This window comes from Leguminivora glycinivorella, chromosome 4 (assembly GCF_023078275.1).
Source record: "Leguminivora glycinivorella isolate SPB_JAAS2020 chromosome 4, LegGlyc_1.1, whole genome shotgun sequence".
NCBI classification, from domain to species: Eukaryota; Metazoa; Arthropoda; class Insecta; order Lepidoptera; family Tortricidae; genus Leguminivora; species Leguminivora glycinivorella.
In genome coordinates this window covers 15,135,111-15,161,244 of record NC_062974.1, presented here as the reverse complement: position 1 = coordinate 15,161,244, position 26,134 = coordinate 15,135,111, and the positions used below count along the sequence as shown (strand labels likewise).

Here is a 26,134-nt window from a genome sequence, read left to right as displayed (position 1 = left end):
AATGTCAATTTGCCCAATAAATACCTAATGATAGTAATGATTTATAAAAAATGGGACACTATATTTAAGACTGTGTAATTCCTTCAAGAGAGCGGAAAACCCCAGTCGGCCGAGATTACAACCGTTAACCAACTGATCCCGGGACGGAAGAAAACAGAATGTCTCGTGAGTTGGATAATGTTAAATTTATTGCAGTGCTAAAATGTTTACGGATATCGCGCGGGCGCGCCGGGACTCCGAGCTCTACTCACCCTTGTAAACACGTTTTATTGGCTTTATAATATGTTTTACGCGTGACGTTTTACAAACGATCCCGGAGGAGCGTCGAATTATTTTTACGGCACGTATTCTGTGCGTCGGGAAATTTCAAACACGGATTTTGTAATTACAGTACACTTATCAGAAACAGATAAGCTTTTTTGTGAGAAAGAAAGAAAACGTATGTATACGTTTCGCCTGATAATAAGCAATCACCTCCGCCAATTAAATATATGTTGGCCTTGAAAAATCATGGCAGACAGGACCATCTTGAACTAGTCAACCATAGCCACAACACCAGGACGATATCCGCGGGCAAATATGTAGTACCCAGAGTGTCAAATTATTATGGCGACAGAACGCTTCAAAAACGAATACCTTATCTCTTGAACTCTTTGCCCGGGGATATAGTACTGGAATCCAAAAAAAGTACTTTTAAAAGGCTCTTAAAAAACATCTCTTGGATACTCTATAATAAGCGATCCTGCCTACTTCCAACTAAGTACATAACACATTTAGAAGTTATATATATATTAATTAGTATATTTAACTATATTTAATAAGAAAACTGCATAAAAGAGACTGAAACGACTCCACAGTCAAACTAATTTGTAGTTTTGTGGAGCATTGTATTTAAGTTATGTTTTGTAATTCTTGAGTACCTATAATAAATAAATAATAATAAAAATAATAAAAAATGGACACACGAAATGCCAGACGGGTTTTTAAGTTTTGAGAGGGGAGAGTACGCTTTTTTCTTGAAGGTTTGAAGGCCATATCGGTTCAGAAATATCGCAAGTGACAGTTCATTACACAATTTAGCTGTAGCATTTATGTAGTACACTTCAACTCAACAGGTATCCATTTTCGTAGGTCGCATAATTTCTGAAGATAGTTGTGAAACAAAGCCCAGACACCTTCGGCAGACGAGGGTGTTAATGCGAAATCACAGTGTGAAATATTTGTTGTGTAGAGCGTGGAATGCGGCGCAGCGGAACAATCGCACGCCCTAATACCAGTCAACCGCTTGATGAAGGTCCAGCCCTACAGCGCACCCTCGCGCCTTTCTGCTGCTTCGGTTGGTAGCTATGTTTGTTCTATGCTTATGTGAGATTATGTTACATTTGTCTTGGGATATCATGTCATAGATATTAATTAATTGGAATATTTATTACGATTACCGCAAATTATTTCCTATTAAACCTAGTGCTCCTGGAATAATAATTTTAACATTCATTTATTATATTTCCTTTATTCATTTTAATTATTTTTAATTCTTATTATATTATTATTATTAAGAGCCTGCGATGTCCCACTGCTGGGCAAAGGACTCCCTCCGCTTTTTGTTTTGTGCACAAAATCGGGAACATTAATTTGTTCAACTTTAATAAATAAAAACGGACGGACGGACGGACGGACAGACAGACATGGCGAAACTATAAGGGTTCCTAGTTGACTACGGAACCCTAAAAAATCAGGCATTTATTTAGTACATATGCTACATCCTACTTCAGTCTATACATACGAGGGGAGGTACAAATATTCGCGGAATGAAATACAAGGAGGTAAAAAAATACAAAACCTCTTTGCTCATTTGGTATGAGAACTATTAAAAAAAATACAGAGTCAATTCTAAACCGTCATTTGTTTTAAATATTTCGCCTTTGAAACAAATAATTTCGGAATAAACGTGCTATTATGGAGCAAATTGAATATCGTGCCGTGATAAAAATTCTATCGAAGCAAGGAAAAGATCCGCAACTTATAATTAATGAAATGAAAATCGTCTACTGGGATCAGTGTCCTGCTAAAAGCATGATTTTCAAATGGCATGGCCTCGTCAAACATAGCACAGAGTCAATTGAAGAGGACCCTCGCCCAGAACGGCCAATTGAAGATGCTCAATTTAAAAAGAAACATTGAGCTGCATTAGTTGCTGTATCAGATACAACAATTTTGAGGATCCTATGGATCTCGGCATGAATAAAGTGAGAGCTAGGTGGGTGCCGAAAATGCTCAGCAGATCCACCGGTTCCCAAGAGCCATGTTGCGACTGCTGATCTTAACAGCCTCTCTAGCACAACTTGCCTTGTCGCTCGCGAGTCCATACTTGAAGTCGCGCTTGATATATGGACTCGCGCGCGACAAGGCAAGTTGTGCTGAAGGGTCAGGTGCGGCTTGGAATAGCTGGTCCATCCATCCTACAGCCCGGATCTGACCTCGAGGACCACGGAGAACCACGAGGAAAAAAATTTCGTGACGATGAAGAAGTGAAGGAGGCAATTTCGGCTAATTTTGAGGGCAAAGTAAAACATTTTTTTTCGACGGCTTACATAAAATAATTAGTCGATCTGATAAATGTATTAAACTCGAGGGTAATTAAATTATATAAAAGAATAAAAATACTTATTTATTTATTTTATTTTTTATTTATGTTGTTTTATTTCATTTGCAAATTCTTCATTCCGCGAATATTTGTACCTCCTCTCGTATAGAGGTACATCCCACTGCTGGGCACATGGCACAGGCATCGTGTTCATAAGACAGAGCTTTCCCACGCTGTCCGAACAAGGGCGGGGATTTCACATACACCTTCTTCGCGGATATACAAGGTTGCAGGACTTGCAGGGTTGTTCACTTTGCTTTTGTTCACCAAAGAGTTAGTGGTAAATATTCAATCGTATTGCGTACGCAGGTTCCTAAGAGTTATTGCCCGGCTACCACCGATAATCCAGTTTGTAAAAAGTTCATTAGAAAACAAACTTGAGTCATTTTTAGGGTTCCGTAGTCAACTAGGAACCCTTATAGTTTCGCCATGTCTGTCTGTCCGTCCGTCCGTCCGTCCGTCCGTCCGTCCGTCTGTCCGCGGATAATCTCAGTAACCGTAAGCACTACAAAGCTGAAATTTGGTACCAATATGCATATCAATCACGCCAACAAAGTGCAAAAATAAAAAATGGAAAAAAATGTTTTATTAGGGTACCCCCCCTACATGTAAAGTGGGGGCTGATATTTTTTTTCATTCCTACCCCAACGTGTGATATATTGTTGGATAGGTATTTAAAAATGAATAAGGGTTTACTAACATCGTTTTTTGATAATATTAATATTTTTGGAAATAATCGCTCCTAAAGGAAAAAAAAGTGCATCCCCCCCCTCTAACTTTTGAACCATATGTTTAAAAAATATGAAAAAAATCACAAAAGTAGAACTTTATAAAGACTTTCTAGGAAAATTGTTTTGAACTTGATAGGTTCAGTAGTTTTTGAGAAAAATACGGAAAACTACGGAACCCTACACTGAGCGTGGCCCGACACGCTCTTGGCCGGTTTTTATTTCGTATTACCTATTAGTTTAGATCTAAAGTTCCATTTTAAGCTTAAATTGGCCCTCTTAATATAATATCCAAATAATCTAAAAGTATTTTATCCTGTATTTCAATATAATTTGTTTTAGATTCAATAAAATTATTAGTTTAACATGACGTAGACAGGGCAGGGATGCTAATATGCATGTACAATAATTGTACATATTTATTTAATGGAATATTATCTTGTTCAGCAGAATAATTTCGCAAGACATTTCCGATGTCAAAATGTGTCTGTCAGCACACCAGCGTATATTAAGGTAAGAGCTGTTTATATAAATGCAAAACAGATCGGCGGCTTGTCAGATCGGCTCAGAACCCGCTGATCGAATATGGATTTAGAGTCTTCCCCATTCCGTCGCACCCTTGTGCCCTATCGACGTGGTCCGACAGCCGAAAAGTAATCTCTGTCTAATAATAATAACGAAAATGACGAATATACTACCCTATTTTCATTCTCAGCTTGTAGCAGATTGAAATAAAGGGTGAATTTTGGTACAGAGTGGATTATAAATATAGCACATAACTTAGAGTTATTACCTACGTTACTGACAAACATGTACCTACATACCTTACACATATAAATTACCCTTTTACCATTGGTAGATGTAATGCTTAATCAAAAGTGAAAATTCTGTTTATATTTAATATTTCAGTAATAGAGTTGCGGGCTCTATTTTAATTCAAGTACTTACGTACGTACAGTCGAGTTCATAAATATGTGTACATTTTTTCACCTTATTGCAACGAGTTAGGGTGAAAAATGTACACATATTTATAAACTCGACTGTACCTACTCGTATCTATCTATTTCAATTAGATTACGTGCACGTGAACATTGTAGATGTACAAATGTAGTAAAGAGTCTGCTATATTAAGATTACATCTTTAAAGAAATATAATTACAAACAAAAACTGGGTCCAAGAAGACGCCGCGATGAGTTCTTCAAAAAAGGGTATTAGTCGATTTCTATATCGTTCGTTATTCGTATTCCTGTTCAATAGCAAAACATTTTCTTTCAATGCTTCGTCCCTTCCCTGGCTGCGGCTGGATCCAATCGAAGGTATATTAAAACTTTCCGTCCGCCGTAGCCCTTTGTACCAACTGCGCCCGTCGGCTTCGCAGCGCCCCCGCTCGGATCGGTTTGCGACTTTTTAAAGATGCATGGAGCTAATTTAAATTTACAAATTGGTAATAAGGAAGAAACAGAGATTGTGGCCAATTTTGTTAAATTATGACATAAACTTTTTTAATGACGTCGTTTTTGATATTTTATTGAATTCAAGAATTCAGACTCCATACCTAATTAACACATGTAGGATCTAAATAATAAGAAACTTTCAGCTACACATCCAAACTTCATCCGCAAGGAACAGCGCTTTTGCGAGTAAATGAGTAAGTTACTAAAACTTAATTCTTATATAAAAGTTTAAATTATATATTTGACTAATAGCGATTCTAAAAATACATTCAAAAGATTATTTCCGAAAATATTAATATTATCAAAAAACGATCTTAGTAAACCCTTATTCATTTTTAAATACCTATCCAACAATATATCACACGTTGGGGTTGGAATGAAAAAAAAATCCGCCCCCACTTTACATGTAGGGGGGGGGTACCCTAATAAAACATTTTTTTCCATTTTTTATTTTTGCACTTTGTTGGCGTGATTGATATACATATTGGTACCAAATTTCAGCTTTCTGGTGCTTACGGTTACTGAGATTATCCGCGGACGGACGGACGGACGGACGGACGGACGGACGGACAGACAGACATGGCGAAACTATAAGGGTTCCTAGTTGACTACGGAACCCTAAAAATTAAATTCTATATTAAAACAAAAAGTCTTTTTAATACAAGTTCATGACTGCTACTTTGACGAATTCAATTTAAATTTTAAACAATTACTTTTGTTAAATCAAATATCCTAAGGGGTAGATTTATTAGAGTTCGCAAACGTTTTCTCTCGTCTTTTAATTTTGGCGCAGCGGAGCAAATGTGTTCCTTCTGCCTGCAGCGCATAAATAATTAAAAAGGCGTTCGACGCAGCGCCGGCACGCCCAAATGAGTACCTAGCTACTAATTCTAAAGAAACATTCTTAATGTATTAGACTAATGATTATTATTAGAAAAAGCAAGCTTAAGGTGTATGTATTTTCTAATCTTTATATGTTGCCCCCTTGGAAACAAATATATCCTGTTTAAGTAGGATTTAAACAAAAAATAATATTAAAACCGAAATAAATTACACATATGAAAGAAAAAGTGACCAATTCCTCTGGTGCCTGAGGCTGGAATCGAACCAGCGTACTCTCCAATCGCGGGAGAAAAAAAAATATGTTTGGAAATATAAATATTACTTAGTACCACACGATATCATAAAATGTATTCCTACATATTTATAAACGAAATTATTTAGAATGGAACATTTTTTTAATATTCAATATGGTTTCCACGATCACTGGACAAAGTTTTCGAAACTATCTCAAATCCAGACGTTACTTACATTAACCAATTTGCTGAGAACGAAGTTTGCTTCTTAATTTGTATTCGGCCCTCGAGCCGCCCAAAAGGCGCTTCTTTTGTAGCTTCAGAAACCAATTTGTATATGTAACAGCGAGAGAACTAAAACTTTCCAGTCTTAAGAGCCATCTATATAGCTTTCCTTTGCTGCCTTACGATTACTACTTACCTACTCTTATCAAGTGTCGTAATAAACTTTTGTACCGCGGGGCTGAAGAATTTCTAAATTAAATTGAAAGTGACATTAAGACAGATGTTAAGAGCGGAAACAATAATTAAGAGGCTGTCGGTTTGAAACCGCGATGTCGCTGGCGAGATTTAATTAGTGAGCGAACAATTCAGCAGGCGGGCGCCGTGCCGTCCGGTGGCCGCCGTAATGCACCGTAGACTCCGGTAGATACCGCTCGCTATCCTAATGGATTTAGATGGATCAAGAACTTGCACGCGATTTTCGTTACATTGTGATATTTAGTAAAACGACTGAATGCATTGGACTTTAGGAATGTATCGAATATTGTATGAAGTTCTCGCGCTGTAGTAGTTAAATGCGGCTTTATCGTCAAACTTGAATAGTTTAGAGTGGTTGGTAATGGCCAACATATTTTTTGCTCTGGCTGTTTTTTATGATAAAGATATGCATTTTACTACTGTTAATTATACAATAATACTGATTTGACAGATAGTAAGTGACCGCTAACAACGGAGTTGTTATCAATGAGCGTGAAATTGTTTTCAGATACCTATCCAAATGAAAATTATATAGGACATACAAACGTATTCAACATGCAAAGTTCTGAAATATGACATAGGTAAACAAAATATAAATTTTAACTCGAGAAGTCTGATTAGGGGACTTGGTTTATAATTCCTATATGTATTTGAAATAAATACAATATTATTTACTCAAATAAACATTAGTAAAACGGACCATGTTATTAAACGCGTTAGCTTACTGTAACAAAAAAGAGTCCGATAATACGACACGTCTGGGACTGCCGGCGAATCCGATTTCCCTATCTCCCCATATTTGTATTCGAAGCCCGATCCATCTAATATTTCCTTCCAACTCCGCCGACGCTATCTGCGTTCCTTCCTGACACTGAATCTAATCGGAATAGATATTAAAACCGTCCTTACAACCGAATCGATTCTTCCAGATTTTTTGCTACCATATGCATTACGTATGTTTACTAGATATATACACACAAAACTACGAATCTACTAAACCAAACTGTCTACCCGCAACTCGTATATAGTTTCCTATTGATTTAAGTCCTGAAGTTGGAATAACTGATGTAGACGAGGAAAGTGTGAAACTCAATGCCATTAGGTAGTGGTGTTGATACTTTAGACAAAAAGATGTCTAATGCACTCAATGATACTTATTTGATTAATAGTACAATTAAGGTACGTCGTACTGAAGTACCAAATACATCGACGTATTTATTTAAATATTATATTACAAAGTTTAAGAGAATTTGAATGAACCCGTAGATACTTTGGTCAAATAAACACTCAAAGAACGAGGTCTTGATTAAATGAAGCGGCCAAGTTTGAAAAAGCGAGGCAAGCAGACAATATTCCGCCTCCGCTCACTCCCGGGGGTTTTGTACTTCCGAAGAACTGATAAAAAGGAATACCTCTGGCGGCCTAGCCGAATGACAATCGTTGACGTAGACGTCGATCGAAACGCAGTCTCGCTCTGTCGCGCCAATACGGCAGAGCGATAGAGATAGCTAGCTGCGATAACGATGTTATCGTAAGCGGTTTTGTGCATTTGGATATTGCGTAAGCAGATGTTTCTCCTGTACCCAGACTTATGCAGACATTGCAGACTATCACATGGACGAGTCGAGGTTTTCACTTATCTATGTGTTTATGATTAATTCTTTAGTAAAGTTAAGACTTAAAAGTATAATTTGGAATAGCAGGTATGTGGCATCGCATTTCAAACTTTTTTAGTAAGGACTTGACTGGATAATAAGTATTTGATTTACCAATAACAATTTTACGTAAATTACTTGAAAAAAAAATCATAATTTATTCAACTGGACTATATTCATGTCATGATATTATATGTTGGCATATGTATTCAAAATCATACGAGGTACATGCATTCACTTTAGTTATGACCATAACGTCCACTATAACACTTAACAAAGGATTTTTTCTGATTCACCGAACACGCCTTAAAATAATCTGCTATACATTGTGATTCAAATGTTTATCGATACAGGACGTCCATTTACGTTCCGATTCCTACAATTTGGCAGTGATTCCATTAGTGTTAGTAAGTGTAGACCGGCTGCGTAATGGACCAACGCACACATAAAAGTGTTGACAACACAGAAAGTTGCTAAGTGCCCTCGTCAGCGTGTATCCCGTCTTATCTAATTTATTTAACCGTTAGAAGCCGCATCGAAAACAAGCTTGTTCCCCACACCCTTACTTGTGCTTGTTTGGAGAAATATTTGTTGTCGGAAAACTAGTTTTCGGGAAAGAAACTTTGTAAAATTAATCTTGGCAGCTATTTGTCTTATCAATGTGCATTTATGATAAACATGATTCACTTTTGTTAAATTAGATACTACTACTACAATATACCTGCGAAAATGTATATCAGGTTTAATTGTTTTTAGTATGTAAGGAGCGTTTGTTTTTGTGTTCTATAAGATATGGCCACCCTGTATAGTTTCAGTTCTATGACTTCGTGTAAAAATGTCAACAATATTTGACTCTACAGTCAAACTATATGTATAAATAGTTTTGTGCAAGTATATAGCTCCACACATTCAATAAATAAATAAATGTTGTAACGTTAGCGTTTTAACGCTTCTTGAATAATCAGTCCTGTCACGGAAGGCGTAAAGGAAGTTCCTTTTTAACCTAATAAATTTCAATAGAAATAACGCCTGACCGAATACTGAAGTTTACTTGATGACAAACGTAAGTCCACACGCACGGCGATATAGGCGTTTAAAGATCGTACAACCAGTATGTAACGTCACCGCGGGGCGCGGAGGGGACTAACGGATAGGCCTCGTCCATTTGGATCGGCGCGGCGACGCGAGTTGCCCGCTCCACTTATTTTATTTTTTTAAAAAAGGCACTCTCGGACGATGGCGTTCGAAGGGTTTTACATTCATTTAAACATGAGAACCTAATTTAATTCGTGTGTGAGTGTTTTCCCCCGCTCGGGTGAGTGTTGCAAAAAATATTTTATAGCTTGTAAGTAATTATTTCATCTTTACTGTGTTAATCCTTCCTAAAATAGCAGGTGCTTTATTCCTTTTATATAATTAGTAGCCTTTCATTATGCCTAAGCGCTGTAATTGTGAGCTACAGGTATCTTTGTTCTTTAGCGTAATTAATTTCTACCCACTTTACTAAAAAGTGAAATCATGATTTGCAATTTTCATGCAAATGTTAATTAGTTTAAGTGTATTCATTGCGACACTTAGTTGCTATTGCTTAACAGAATGAGTTTTAAATGTACATTCCATGTCATGTAGATTTAGAGAAAAACAATAAAACTGCATAAGTGCATACCCATATAACAAAGCTGATTTTGTATGCTACCACCACATCTCTGATCACTATTTAATGCTTTGAGCGTGCCTTCCTGCTTTCTGCACTTCCCACTTGGCGCTTTTACTTCATAAGGCAGAATGTCGCAGGCAGTAACGCAAAATCGGACATTTCACTAAACGTCCAATAATAACGAATTCCAGGGGACCTACCACCTACCACCCAACACTGGCTCCGGAGACCACCTACTGCTCTTCCGCACCCTGAACACCGGGAAGTAGTGACGTCACACCTTGCCATGCGCGCCGTCCGCTGCTTCACCGAGCGATAGTCAGGGAAGTGCCACTCGTTCTAAAGCGTCTTCAAGTGAATGCGAGCTCGATCTAAATTGTTCGGACTTACTCCTGAGATCTATTTTTTAATCTTTTCGGCTGCCTACCCTACATTTGTATTTTTTTTTTTAAAAAGTAATTTTTTTGTATTATAATTTTTATTTTTGAAAAGATTGTTTTATTTATATAACTAGTAAAGAACCTAACGTTTCATTGGCGCCCAATCATAGGTATTTAGTTACTGAGCCGTATTCGCTTGAACTTGCTTTGGTATTATCTAGTAATCATTGGTGTTGGCTGTTTTTTTGTATTAGGTTTTAAGTGTGTCCAGGTGTTCATCAAACTGTGCTAGTAAGCGTTTTTTCTATAAAATTACATTATATTTTCCGGTCGACTACCCACACTTTGATGAGCATTGTCGAACTACCTACCTATTTTTGATATCTGATTGATTCTTCTTTCTATAATATTTTTAATTTAACTATAATTGTTTTGTGGAATTGCGACACACACCTACGGGCTAAACATGTATTACCAAATTAAATACCTTTCGCTTCAAAAGTCGGAGTTGGAGTACGAGGTTGCTGTTAGGGGGGGTAATATAGGAGAATCGGTTCAGGAGCTTAGGAAACAGATTGTGAAGCTTAGTTCGCTATTGCCTGCCGAGGATATTTTGGAGTCTCATTTGGATCCTAGTGCGGATTTGGCACAAGTTAGGGAGACCTTGTCAAAAACTAGAGATAACATTATTTCCCTTCAATCTAAATATGACAGGAATGGTTATTCACGGACAGAGAATATGCTGCATCATGTTTATTACCGACTCATTAGGGTGGATAGGTCGGAAGCAATTGAGGCTACCTATTCAGAGTTATCTAAGGCCTTCAAACAACAGTTTTCAGAGCTTAAAGCGTTAAAAAAGGAACCGTCCTCTGTGTCAATGAGCTCCGAGCCGCTATCTGACATAATTTCGGTATCGTGCGAGAAAAGGCTAATTTCTGATGTGGTTAGCAAACTGAAGTACTCTGGTAAAACGTGCGTTCGGGCATTCGTGCAAAAAGCCGAGGAACTAGCTATATCTAGGGGGATGTCCAAGGATAAGTTGTTATCGTTTGGCTACGAGATTTTTACTGACGCAGCTTTGCATTGGTACCGATGTGCCAGAGGTAGGGTGCAGTCTTGGGAGGACTTAGTTAAGCTATTAATTCAAGATTTTAGCCAGGCTAACTACGATTACCTTTGGATGGATGAAATAAGAAAGCGTACACAAGGTGAACAGGAGAACATCACAATTTACGTTTCTATTATGCAGGGTATGTTTTCTAGGCTTGCTAAACAACCATCAGAAGAGGAAAAACTCGAAATACTCCTGCACAATATACGTCCGGTCTATGATAGTACCCTCGCTGCATCTTCCAATGTTTCTAATATTCAGGGCCTGCAGGATCTATGCCGCAGCTACGAAAATATACAGTCACGACTTGCTCATTTTCACGAACCACCGAAAGCTGATTCTGATACGCTGGCCCGGGAGTTTGCATACGACAGGCAGTTACCTAGCTCTTCCAGTAACCGTGCCGGTGCTTCATATAACTATAGTGATTCTGATTACAAGAGTAGTAACTACAGGAATAGATTTTTCAAATCCTACCCTAACAATACCAATCAGTATACTAAAAAGAACACGGAACGACCAAACAGCGCCAACGTTAACGCAATAGAGGCTAATAATAGTTCCGATTCTAAAAACTCCTACTGTCCTAGATGTCGCGTGACCTCCCATTCTTTAAAGACTTGTCGACAGCCTCACTTCCTGATTTGTTTCAAGTGTGGTAAGAAGGGCGTACGTTTCCCTGATTGCACAAATTGCCAGTCTGCCGTTCAAAAAAACTGAGTACGGTGGATTGTAGCGACGAAGAATGTAAGAACGAAAGAATTATCATAGATAAACAAGACGATGCTGAGTGGGCTAGTTGGCTCAGTTTTGTTTCCAATTTCTTTTCGTGCTATTCCGTTTCTTCAATCCACAATATTCAGTCCGACCATTCTCGTCCTCACGTTATGGTCGAAATTCGAAGTAAGCCACTCATCGGTTTGCTTGATACCGGCTGCCCGGTAACTATTTTTGGTAACAATTCGCATACGTATTTTTTGGACAGAGGGTTCAAAATACAGCGGTGGTCATCTTCTGATCTCGTGGCTGCAGGTCGCCATAAATTACCTTGTCTGGGCGTGATGTATATTCCAGTTAAATTCCTAGACCGGAGTCACGTACTAACTATCCACGTTGTTCCCAGTGTGCAGAATTCTCTCATTCTCGGCATGGATTTCTGGAATAAGTTTGGGTTATTTCCTAAGTATCTGTCTAGTGTGTTGATACGTCCTGAGTCCGAAGTCGCTCTAGCTGCTATTGAGGCGGATAGTAATAAGAAACAGCTTTGCAGTTACGAACATTTGTCAAATGATCAAAAAATTACAGCAGATCATATTATTTCGCAATTCTATGACATATCCTATGAGAAATGCGGTCTGGGTAGGACTACCTTAACCACACATGTTATTGATACTGGCGATTCTGCCCCCATCCGTCAACGATATTATAGGATGCCATTAGAAAAACAACGCGTTTTGATTGAACAACTTGATGAAATGATTAAAGACGACGTGGTTGAACCTTGCGAGAGCGCGTGGTCATCGCCGGTTTTGCTTACTCCTAAGAAAGATGGTAAACTAAGATTTTGTTTGGACAGTCGCAAGCTTAATGCCGTAACTAAGAAGGATGCGTACAGTTTGCCTTATATAGCTGAAATATTGGATAATCTGCGAGATGCCAAATATCTTACTAGCTTGGACCTCTCTAAAAGCTTTTGGCAGATACCAATTAGACAGGAGGACAGGTGTAAGACTGCTTTTTATATTCCTTCTCGCGGAACTTACCAATTCAAATCTATGCCTTTCGGGTTGACTAACGCAGCTGCTACACAGCAGAGGCTCGTAGACAAGCTATTCTATGGTCCAGAGTTTGAGTACAAGGTCTTCGTTTTTATTGACAACATCATAATTGTATCTCCTACTTTTGAGCAACACATTTCCCTCTTAGTTCGTGTTAAAGAAAAACTGAAAACCGCTAATCTGACTATAAATTACGAGAAAAGCCAATTCTTTAGGCAACAGTTAAAGTATTTAGGATATGTTGTCGACTCTGATGGTTTACATGTAGATCCCGATAAGGTTGAAGCTTTCGTAAGTTATCCTACCCCTAAAAACCGCAAAGAAGTCAGGAAGTTTATAGGCGCAGCCTCTTGGTATCGGAGGTTTATACCTAATTTCAGTTCCTTAGCTGCTCCTTTAAACAAATTAACTTCTCAAGCAAAAAATGCACCTCCGTTCGCTTGGTCTCCAGAGGCGGATGCGGCATTCAAGGCTTTAAAAGAGTGTCTAGTTTCTACCCCAATATTATCTTGCCCGGACTATTCAAAGCCATTTCAGGTACACTGTGATGCTAGTGATCTAGGTATAGGCGCAGTTTTAACGCAAATTCAAGACAATACCGAGAAAGTAATTGCATATATGAGCAAATCCCTATCTAAACAGGAACGAAACTATAGCGCTACTGAGCGTGAGGCTCTCGCCCTTCTGACAGCGGTCGAACATTGGCGTTGTTACCTCGAAAATGGTCAAAGATTCATCGTTTATACGGATCACTCAGCCCTTAAATGGTTCTTGAACATAAACAATCCTACGGGTCGCTTAGCTAGGTGGGGCGTTAGACTTTCAGCGTTCGACTGTGAGATAAGACATCGCCGAGGCGCTGATAATGTAGTTCCCGACAGTGTGTCTCGAATACCGATTTCGGCTATCGATACAATTGTACCTAATACCACGCACTATGTAACGTCTATCACAGATCCTTGGTATCTGAACATTTTCAATGGGTGTCAAAACGCATCTGCGTCATTTTTAGATTATCAGGTTGTAAATAACAAGTTATATCGTTACAAGAGAACTTTAAACCCTCTTTTAAGAGAGTTTGAATGGAAAGAGGTCATTCCCTTGGAAAACAGACAACAAGTGCTTGAAGAAAACCACTCTTGTCCAACAGCGGGTCATTTTGGGGTACTTAAAACGTATAAACGGCTATCTCTTAAATATTTTTGGCCTGACATGCATAGGGATGTGGTGGAATTCGTAGGTGACTGTGATGTGTGCAAGTCGTATAAATATGCCAATCACAGTACTCTAGGCGTTATGGGACGGCCAAAGGATTGTAGTAGACCTTTTCAGATGATCAGTACAGACCTAGTCGGACCGCTGCCTGCTTCTAGAAAACAAAACACATTCCTATTGGTCGTGACTTGCTGTTTCTCTAAATATTGTCTGTTATTTCCTATTCGGCGAGCTACCGCTGAAATAATCTCTCGCATTCTAGAGGAACAAGTGTTTCTGGTACACGGTATTCCAAAAACAATCTTAATGGATAACGGGAAACAGTATGTAAGTAATACTCTAAAAGCATTATTTACGAAATATAAAATCCCTGACGTTCGATACACCCCTAAATACACACCCCAAGTAAATGTGGTTGAACGTTATAATAAAACTATCGTTACGGCTATCGCTTGTTTCATTGAAAATAACGATCATAGGTCTTGGGATTCCAACATCCCAAAAATTCAATTTGCTATAAATTCATCGGTAAATGAGGTGACCAATCGTACACCATCCTTTCTGGTCTACGGCAGAGAGTTGGTAACTTGTGGATCCCACTATTTGGACGTGGATACTATAAGCGACCTAATATTCGCACCTAGGGATGAATATGCAGAAAACTTTGGCGCTTTACGAAATATCTTTGACCAAACGCAAATAGCGTTGTTAAAGGCACACGCTAAAAACTGTGGTACCTACAACCTACGTCGCAAGCAGGCTGAATTCAATGTTGGTGATACGGTTTGGAAGCGTACCTATTATCAGAGTGATAAAGATAATAGCTTTGCCAAGAAGCTGGCACCTAAGTTCGTAGAGTGTCGGGTATTATCAAAAAAATCACCACTAGTTTACGTGCTTTGCGATAAACGCGGAAATAATTTAGGTGATTGGCACATCAAGGATTTAAAGCTCACTAATTATAAATCCTAAAACCGTAACACGTATTCTTCTAGGAGGTTTAACTCTATCAAACAGCCGCAGTGATTCCATTCAAATGTAATTAGTTCCTTTCTATTTTATTTTACCTTTTCATATAAACAATTGATTAGATGTGTAATAATTGCAACCTCTACCAGGTCAGCAGTTTGTCTCTTGGTTCTTGATGGAAACAGTATCTGCCTACTGATTTGCTACAGCTACTAAGAGTTTATTTTATTCTTTTAATGCGAGTATTTAGACTAATAGGAACCTATATGATAAAGAAGAATGGGGTTTACTGAATTAGGTACATCTATTATTATCTATCTGCGAGTAAAAGTAAACTTATACAATTACTCTGTTCGACAGGGCTTAACGCACACGTTAATGTGCTATGGCATTGTGAAAGATAAAGAATGAAAGATCATATGATAGTGCGATGAATGCGAGGAGTCTGTGTTTGGGGCAGGTAGTTAATGAGTCGGTACGAATATAGAGGATTTTACCTAGATAAAACCCTTCCTAATCAGGGGGGGTATGTAACGTTAGCGTTTTAACGCTTCTTGAATAATCAGTCCTGTCACGGAAGGCGTAAAGGAAGTTCCTTTTTAACCTAATAAATTTCAATAGAAATAACGCCTGACCGAATACTGAAGTTTACTTGATGACAAACGTAAGTCCACACGCACGGCGATATAGGCGTTTAAAGATCGTACAACCAGTATGTAACGTCACCGCGGGGCGCGGAGGGGACTAACGGATAGGCCTCGTCCATTTGGATCGGCGCGGCGACGCGAGTTGCCCGCTCCACTTATTTTATTTTTTTAAAAAAGGCACTCTCGGACGATGGCGTTCGAAGGGTTTTACATTCATTTAAACATGAGAACCTAATTTAATTCGTGTGTGAGTGTTTTCCCCCGCTCGGGTGAGTGTTGCAAAAAATATTTTATAGCTTGTAAGTAATTATTTCATCTTTACTGTGTTAATCCTTCCTAAAATAGCAGGTGCTTTATTCCTTTTATATAATTAGTAGCCTTTCATTATGCCTAAGCGCTGTAATTGTGAGCTACAGGTATCTTTGTTCTTTAGCGTAATTAATTTCTACCCACTTTACTAAAAAGTGAAATCATGATTTGCAATTTTCATGCAAATGTTAATTAGTTTAAGTGTATTCATTGCGACACTTAGTTGCTATTGCTTAACAGAATGAGTTTTAAATGTACATTCCATGTCATGTAGATTTAGAGAAAAACAATAAAACTGCATAAGTGCATACCCATATAACAAAGCTGATTTTGTATGCTACCACCACATCTCTGATCACTATTTAATGCTTTGAGCGTGCCTTCCTGCTTTCTGCACTTCCCACTTGGCGCTTTTACTTCATAAGGCAGAATGTCGCAGGCAGTAACGCAAAATCGGACATTTCACTAAACGTCCAATAATAACGAATTCCAGGGGACCTACCACCTACCACCCAACACTGGCTCCGGAGACCACCTACTGCTCTTCCGCACCCTGAACACCGGGAAGTAGTGACGTCACACCTTGCCATGCGCGCCGTCCGCTGCTTCACCGAGCGATAGTCAGGGAAGTGCCACTCGTTCTAAAGCGTCTTCAAGTGAATGCGAGCTCGATCTAAATTGTTCGGACTTACTCCTGAGATCTATTTTTTAATCTTTTCGGCTGCCTACCCTACATTTGTATTTTTTTTTTAAAAAGTAATTTTTTTGTATTATAATTTTTATTTTTGAAAAGATTGTTTTATTTATATAACTAGTAAAGAACCTAACGTTTCAATGTAGCATTAGATTAAAACATAATCGTGGTAGTCCTACTCGCAGACCTCACAGTGAGCCCGTCATCTTCGATCGTGGATAAACAGAGCCAGACAAGCGTTGGAAGTCCTTCAGAACTAGACTACTTTTGAGGATCATCAACACAAACACGAACACTACATTTGCGTATGTAAGGTGCATTACCTGTGTAAAACGAAACGTATTGAATGAAAGAGACAGCATGCTTGAATACATATTAGAAAGAAAGGGATGAATGAATGACTGAGCGAAAGAGATAGAAATAGGATTAGGTTAGCGTAAGATGAAATAGAAATATATCATTATGGCCGAAAACGTTGTTTCACTTCTTACATGTCGCGCGGACGAAATCGGAAAATAATTTCAATCAAGAGTGTTAAACCGTTAATCATAGTTTATTTTCATATTTTTTCGAATATACGCTTCATATTCAGTTGTAGATTCAAGGAATACGTAATATTTCCATTAAATACGAAACATCGGCGTAATCACAATGGATAGCACGCAAGAGGAAGATTTACAGGATTTCACAGTTAACCAGCTAAAATCAGAACTCAAGTCAAGATATCTGCCCGTAACTGGCAACAAGGATGAATTAGTGGCACGGTTACATCAAGATAACATATCAAAAAAGGAACATGGCATATTGGAGGAGTATAAAAGAGAACGTACAAAAAGGTTGTCCCAAGAAGTCGAGCTCAAAAACCTACAAATACAGCTCGACCAAATTAAAAAGGATGACGGTAATGTTAATTCAGCACCAGGTACGTCCATGTCAGATAATACTTTATTACAAATTTTGCAAACACAATCCATGATTTTGCAACAAATCACAAGTCCAACACAACAAACGTTGCAAGTATATTCAACAACAGACACAAGTCAGGCAATATCCCTTTTCAGCGGTAACAGGTCTGATAGTGCAATTGAGTGGGTAAAACAAGTTGAAAGAATCTCGAAGTTAGCAAATTGGGCAGACAATTTAACATTAGTAAATGCATCGATGAGACTTAGGGGTCCGGCAAGTGATTGGCATAAGGCCATAGGTAAAAATTTAGCTACCTGGCAAGAATGGAAAGCCAAATTGTGTGAGAGATTTTCTTTGAAAATGTCATTTGCTGAGTTTATAACTTTTCAGCCAAGAGAACACTGCGGAACACTGAAACTATCACAGAATATATTTACAGTAAAAATGCTTTATTTGTTAAATCACCATGTACTATTCCAGAAGCAGACAAAGTGTCATTGATCCTAGAGGGCATCTGGGACTCTCGTTGGTCCATACCGCTAGCATCTCATTGTTGTAAGGATGTAGATGGTTTGCTGTGTCATGCTGCTGCACTGGACAATATTAGAAGAATTATGCCAAGGGATAAGTTTAATAAAAACGAAACAGTAAGTAACACCACAGAAATCCAAAAATATAACAAATTTATTCCAAAATTTAATCCACAAGTTGACCGAAAAGAGGATCAATTTTGCTATAGATGCAGAATGAAAGGTCATGTCTCGTATGATTGTAAAATGCCATCCAAAACAGCCATAGATACAGAAACGTCAACTAGTAAAGCCAATAACAATAAGTTTGAACATAAGTACAATAAGCCCCAGCCATCAACAAGCTCTACTCAAAAACCAAATGCTAATTTAAACCAAGTAAGTTGCATACAAGAAGAAGCCCCTAATGTAACACTAATACCAGTGACAATTAATGGATCTCTTAAATTACATGCTTTGCCTGATTCAGGTTCAGTCCTCACAATCGTCGACAAGGATGCATTGCCACAGGACACTGAAGTCTACCCATGGACTAAAGGAGCCTACAAGGTTGCTGGTAATCAACTAACACCTATAGGATGGATATCTGGTCGCATTGAGGTAGGAAACATTGATTATTTCATGCCCCAAATTGCTATATGCCACGACTTACCTGTGCCTATGATAATTGGAAAAGACTGGCAGTTCGCTGTATACGCTCGCATAATACATGATCCTGATGGCAAAGTATGCATAATAACGCCTACTCATACTGAATATTTTCCAGCTTATACAAGAAAAGAAAATTCAATTGCATGTTGTGTGTCAAACAATAAGCCAATACAGCAAGTACTCTTAAGTAATAAACAGAAAGTAATGGATTTAGTATCAGAATATGATGATATTTTCAAAAAGGATGAAAATGACATTGGTAAATTTCCTGATTTTAAATTAGAAATTAATTTAACCAGTGATAAGCCTGTTAGCTGTAAGCCTTACAGATTACCAGAACCAGAACGAGTTTTCTTGAAAGAGACTGTAGAAACATGGCTTCAACAGAAAATATGTAGACTGTCAAATTCACCATATGCAGCACCAATGTTTGTTGTGTCCCAACCGTTTCATGACACCACACCCTACAGGCCAGTAGTTGATTACTCTAAAACCATAAACCCCATTACGGTGTTAGACACACAACCAATCGAGAGAATGGAAGACATCATCTCAACCATATCCCAGTTTATATACAAATTCAAGTTGGACATTTATCATGCTTATCATAACATATGCATAAGAGAAGAGGACATATTTAAAACAGCTGTTGTAACCCAAGACTACCATATAGAATTTCTAAGAGTTATGTTTGGACTTGTTGGCGGACCTTCCATAATGTCAAAGGTCGTTAAGTCAACATATGGAAGTTTATATGAAGAGGGAGTGCGAGTTTATTTTGATGACATTACAGGAGGCTCTAACACAATTGAAGAGTTCATCAAGACATTGAAAAAAGTCTTTCAGGTTACAAGAGAGAAAAACCTAAAGCTTAACAAAGAAAAATGTATTTTCATAGACACTGAAATACCATTATTTGGGAAAATAGTTGGCCACTTACAAGAAAAGACCGACCCTAAAAGAACAGCTGCAGTCGAGCAATATCAAACATTATCATCTATAAAAGAAATACAATCATTTTTAGGATTCACAGGAACTTTTCGTAGATTTATTAAAAACTATGCTGCCATAGCACAACCTTTACATAATTTACTGAAAAAAGACAAGTCACAAACAATTGAGGAGAAACAGAAATGCAAAAATAAAAACATTAAACTTACCGAGGAACAACAAAACGCATTTTTGACATTAAAAAAATTAGTTGTGACAGCTCCAATTTTGACCAATTTTCAACAGAATGCAGAAACAATTGTGGAAACAGACAGCAGTTATCAAGGAATTGGCGCATGCTTACTACAAATACAAAATGGTGAAAGAAAAGTAATAGAATATGCAAGTAGAAGTTTGACAGATGCAGAAACCCGATACCACATTAACGAGCTTGAAGTGACAGCAGTACATTGGGCAATCGTGAGTAAATTTCGTATTTATTTATTGGGCAAAGAGTTCACACTGATAACGGACAGTTATTCAACAGCATATATCATAAATAAGGCAAAACTTAATAGAAAATTTGCGAGGTATGTAATAGACTTGGCTCCATTTAATTTTACACCAGTCCATCGGCCAGGAAAGCAAAATGTAATTGCGGATCACTTATCAAGATACCCATTAAGTGAAGTATGCCTAACAGTTGTTAGTAGTAATGTTGAAAAACTAAAATTGGCACAACATAAAGATCCATTCATTCAACAAATAAAGACAAAATTGGCTAAAGACGTTACCACACAGCATTTGAAACAGATAAATGATTCATTTAAAATGTCTGAGGGCATATTACTCCATATAAACCATGAAGAACTTACAAATAAAGAGAAAATTGTTGTACCACAAGCATTAAGATCTTCAATTTTAAAAATGGCACATGACGATAATGGACATTTGGATTTCAGCACTACTATGAACAAAATCAAGAGCAAATACTGGTGGAAATCTCTCCGACAAGATGTCAAGGCATATACAGCAGCATGCATGACATGTGCAAGGACTAACAGACGCACCAAATTGGCATATGGAAAAATGGGAGAACGACCTGTACCCAATACTCCAATGGAGGTTATCTCATCTGACCATATAGTGGCATTACCACAAACAACATCAGGTAACACCTATATATTTGTCCACATAGATCATGCCACTAGGTACATTTTTGCCAAACCAGCATGCACATTGTCTGCCCAAAGCGTGATGAACACAATTGAAGATGACATTATATATGTGTACGGACCACCATTAACATATATATCTGATAGCGCACCCTGTTTCACTAGCCAATCAACTCAAAAGTTTTTTTTAAAATATGGAATACAACACGTACCAACTACGCCTTACACGGCTCAGAGTAACGGGCTAGTTGAACGCGCCAATGCTGTAATAGTCTCAACTCTGACTAAATTTGCGTTAAACAATACCCATGAATGGGACAAACTCTTACCCCGGGCAGTATTAGCAATAAATGTTTCAAAACAGAAAACAACGGGACACTCACCCTTTTACTTAATGCATGGATACCATCCCAGGATACCTCCTAATGAAATCCATTTTGGAACACTAATAGAAGACAGTGACAGATGCCATCAATTAGACCTTTTGACAGAAGCAAGAAAATTAGCACTAGAGAGGATTGACAACATACATACATATAACAAGAAGAAATATGACTTGAGACGTCTGGACCATAGTTTCCAAGAGGGCAGCTATGTTGTATATGAATGGTATAAACCAACAGACACAAAGCTCACACCAAGGTTTAAAGGACCATTTAAGATATTGAAGAAGATTGGCTCAGTATGTTACGAAATTCAAGACGTTAACAAGCCAAGCGTCAAGAAAATTGTTCACACACAATTTTTAAAACCATTACAAAATTCACATAATCTTGATTTAATTTCAGATTTTTCAGCTAACAATAATGATGAAAACTATCATTTACATGATGAACATCCCGTGGATGACCAACCAGAAGACACTAGCTCGGACGAGTACCACAGTAGCGAGGAACTCACACCAGAATACCACAACCGTCACGAAGAGGACCACCCCAGTGATGTCAGCAACACACGCCCGTATGTAACGTCCAGAGGCCGGCAGACGAGGTTACCACAAAAATATTAGGTAGTCCCAATTTAACTATAAACAATAGTATTGTAACTTTGTACCATATTTTGTAACAATTAACAATTATTAAAATGTAGTTATGGAAGCCATCATTTTAAAGTAATATCTATCCTCAAAAGTTTAAATTATTAACAATACAGTTCATGGCATTAATTAGTAGTGTAGTTTTTATCACAGTAACATAATATTTAACAAAATAGAGAGATATAAATTACAGCAGCCAGGAATATAGTTTCAGGTAAAACCTAACTTATATATTATGTAAAGATAAAAGAAAATGATCATTAATTATTTCTCAAGAAAAGTCATAATCAATAAACATCTACAGAGATAAATTAATTATTGCTGATTTAAAAACCTTTTCTTTAAATAAAAAAAAAAAAAAAAAAAACAGAACTAACATAATAACATTTATGAAGTTTGTCCATTTATTCCACTCATTCAATTTTGAACGGTAATTGTTCTTGTATAAATGAGTTATTGTTTTAAGTATAACGGCAAGTATTTTGCCACCACAAATTAAAGGGTTAATAAACAAAATAAATAGTTACTATAAGGTCTATAAGTAGTTTTAGATTTAATACGAATTGTATGTAGGTACTTAGCAAATGCCTTTTTTATAGTGGTAATTAAACTACATAATAGTAGACATACACTAAATACAGCATACATCAAATAGTTATAAAATAACATAGTTGTCTAATAGTTTCGAAAACACTATAAAATAGCAGTTGCTAAACTAGAATGTAAATAGGTATAGGTAACATAGACAGTTTATTTTTCTTCCTGAAAGAAACTACAATTTCTTACTAACATTTTTATTAAAAAGTAATAACATTTTGTAAGTTTATATTAAAGTACATTTACAACCAAGAATAAATATAAAACATGTTAACATAGTTCAATACCTAGAAGTCATAGAAATAGATAAAGAACATGTAAGGTTTGTGAAATATACATGTGCAAAGAATATTTATTTTGCACATATATATTTCAGAGGGCATGTAAGGTGCATTACCTGTGTAAAACGAAACGTATTGAATGAAAGAGACAGCATGCTTGAATACACATTAGAAAGAAAGGGATGAATGAATGACTGAGCGAAAGAGATAGAAATAGGATTAGGTTAGCGTAAGATGAAATAGAAATATATCATTATGGCCGAAAACGTTGTTTCACTTCTTACATATATTAAAATCGGACAATTTTCACCGAATTAAACATTGCGAGTAGGTCCTTACACAGTAAAACTATATTAAAATCTAAGTAAAATATAGTTTTAACTTTACGAGCTGCAGAATCGCGGAGAGCATAAAATATTTATCAAAGGAGTCCCGAACGGTGTCGTCCCGCGGGAGCGCGGCGCTGGCGCGACTTGCGCTACTTCACACTTGAGCCTGTACTATGAACTTTCGAGGTTTTAAAATACCTTACTCGACAGCGTAAACGTCATGGAGAATGACATTCATTGAATGGAGAAAGTCAACAGCGACCCAAAACTTACTAGAACCAAAAATTAATTTTCCGTGATCTTCACGATTTCGAGTAACGTATTTTATTTTAAATGTCAAAACTTATGGTAGAGGCTGCAGATTCTACCCTTCAGCTACAGCCTTGCTCGCTTCTAATAAATATACATGACGTCACTTAGTTACGTTTACTGCTTCGATAAACATTAAAAAAGAAATGCATAGGCTTTGTGAAATATCAACAAAAAGTACGTTTTTTATTTAGGCAAGTTGAGTTGGCAGTGTTGGCACTAGCACTTAATTAGAATTTAGGGGATTTTAATGTGGAAACCATTTATCTTTATCCTAAAAGTCCTAAAACATACTAAATATCTTTTTTTCATGGTGTTAGGATTGGGCAACCGAACTGGTAGTTGACAGAGATTAAAGCCAACTGTACATCATTATAATTCCGATTAAATACATATTTTATTAATTAAATAGTTCAAATCAAGCCAGTTTGTCTTACAACAGACAAAATGTGCTTGTCGCGAAATAAATCAGCAAAACATGTTCAAAACAACAATATTCTGAGCATACTTTTGGCTGACCACACACCAGCGGCCCAGGGCGTCAGTAAAGTTGTACCTATCAATATTCATGCGTATCACAGGATACGTGAATAGGGCAAATTGGGCGGTGCGAATGATTTTGTTTCAATTTAAAGGTCGAGGGTGGAAAAACGGTTCAGCGGAGCGGGTGAATGGCCGTTGCTTTGTGAGCCGCTGTTTGGCTGAGTGGACCGCGCATTTGCGGCGCCAGGACAGGACTGAACAACTTTCATGTGATAAACAAAACATACATTTAATATAGACTTGTTCACATGATCCTTGATGTTTACCAACGAATTTTTAGAAGGTAGGGTAGATTGTCCTCATGTTTGATATCAAACATAGGTATAAGTATCCTTTTATCCTAATCATAAATAAATAATATTACTATCAGGCTAATTTGAACGTAACATACATCACAATACATGTACGGACCAATACCTAACAGAAATATAAATAAATTTATTCATGGCGTAATTATTATGCAACTGTGAAACAAAAAACTACACGTAGAAAAAAAAAGAACAACAGAAAATTATTTTCAAATCATTACAAAAGTAGGTAGGTACATGTTACCCTCCGTGAATCTTTCTCACTTGATGGTCTCATCGGAAGATCAGCGCTGGAAGTCCCCAGCAACACGCTGAGATGAGGCCATTTCGTGGCACTTCATTTTTTTTTTTTTTTAATTATAAATGGGCTTACTCTTGACCACAGACTAGCCAAAGGCAAAGACGTGGCCTACGATGGAGTGAGCTCGCCCAGAAGATGCCTGTTCACTCTTGATTTGAAGGTTGCCGGGTTATATGAGCTAGGAAATATAGCCGCCGGCAAGGAATTCCACTCCTTGGCAGTGCGCATAAGAAAAGAAGAAGCAAAGCGCTTCGTGCGGATTCGTGGAATATCCACCAAGTAAGGATGGAGACCTGCCGTGCGTCTAAGAGTCCGATGGTAGAATGGGGACGGTGGAATAAGCTCGTGTAGCTCTTGAGCACACTCCCCGAAGTGCAACCTGTAAAACACCGACAGACTAGCGACTTTCCGCCGATGGGCCAAAGACTGTAGCTTGGCCGTTAGCTTCTTGTCGCCAATCATCCTCCTGGCTCTGCGCTCCACTGAGTCCAAAGCAGCGAGTTGGTATTTGGCTGAGCCGTCCCACAGGTGGCTGCAATACTCCATACAGGATCGGACTTGAGCTTTATAGAGTGTTAGAAGCTGTCCAGGTGTGAAGTATCGCTTCACCTTATTTAGGATGCCCAGCTTTCTGGCCGCAGTTTGTGCTTTAGACTCAATGAAGGTGCCAAAGTTGAGGACTGAACTCAACTCCACACCGAGGAGTTCTAGGCTGTCGGTAATAGGTACAGATGCACCCCGGAAAGTAGGAGTCAGATCGAACGGACTCCGTTTTGCCGAAAACAGACACGCCTGCGTTTTGGTGGCATTGAACTTGACCAGATTGTCGTCCCCCCACTGGGAAACGCGATTAAGGGTCAAGTTCGCTCGCTCAACCATGGCCTCTCTCTGTGAATGTATGTCGTCCCTGCTGTCCCCTGCACTAGCTAAATATCTCTCAACAACCGTACTGTCGTCTGCATAGCCGACAATGCTGGGTTGCAGCATGTCGTTATGTGAAGCAGGAAAAGGGTTGCGGAGAGAACAGACCCCGAGGAACACCGGCGTCAATGGCCATGAGGTCCGAAGAGCAGCCATCAATGACCACTCTGATCGACCGTTCACTCAGGAAGTCAGATAGCCAACTGCAAAGGTCAGCAGGGATGCCGTATGCAGGAAGCTTGCTAAGGAGACTTGCGTGCCAAACCTCTCGCACGTGGCTGTCGTACGATTGGGCCCCCAACTTCCTGCGGTCGGCCATTTTTTTCTGTCTTATTGTTATTATGTGTATTTTTGTCTTGCCTGTGTTCACGAATAAATGTTATTCTATTCTATTCTATTCTATATTTGCCACGAAAGAAGCGAGTTGGTATTTGGCTGAGCCGTCCCACAGGTGGCTGCAATACTCCATACAGGATCGGACTTGAGCTTTATAGAGTGTTAGAAGCTGTCCAGGTG

The 26,134-nt window shown here is 38.1% G+C and overlaps 1 protein-coding gene and 1 long non-coding RNA gene across 2 annotated transcripts in view; one reads left to right on the top strand and one right to left on the bottom strand.

Moving 5' to 3' along the window:
- The window catches only part of LOC125225106, a 350,675-nt gene that overhangs the window by 71,082 nt on the left and 253,459 nt on the right, over positions 1 to 26,134 (top strand). The window lies entirely within an intron of this gene.
- Positions 1 to 26,134, bottom strand: part of LOC125225102 (lachesin-like) — a 171,338-nt gene that overhangs the window by 58,637 nt on the left and 86,567 nt on the right. The gene's annotated exons all lie outside the window — the stretch shown is intronic.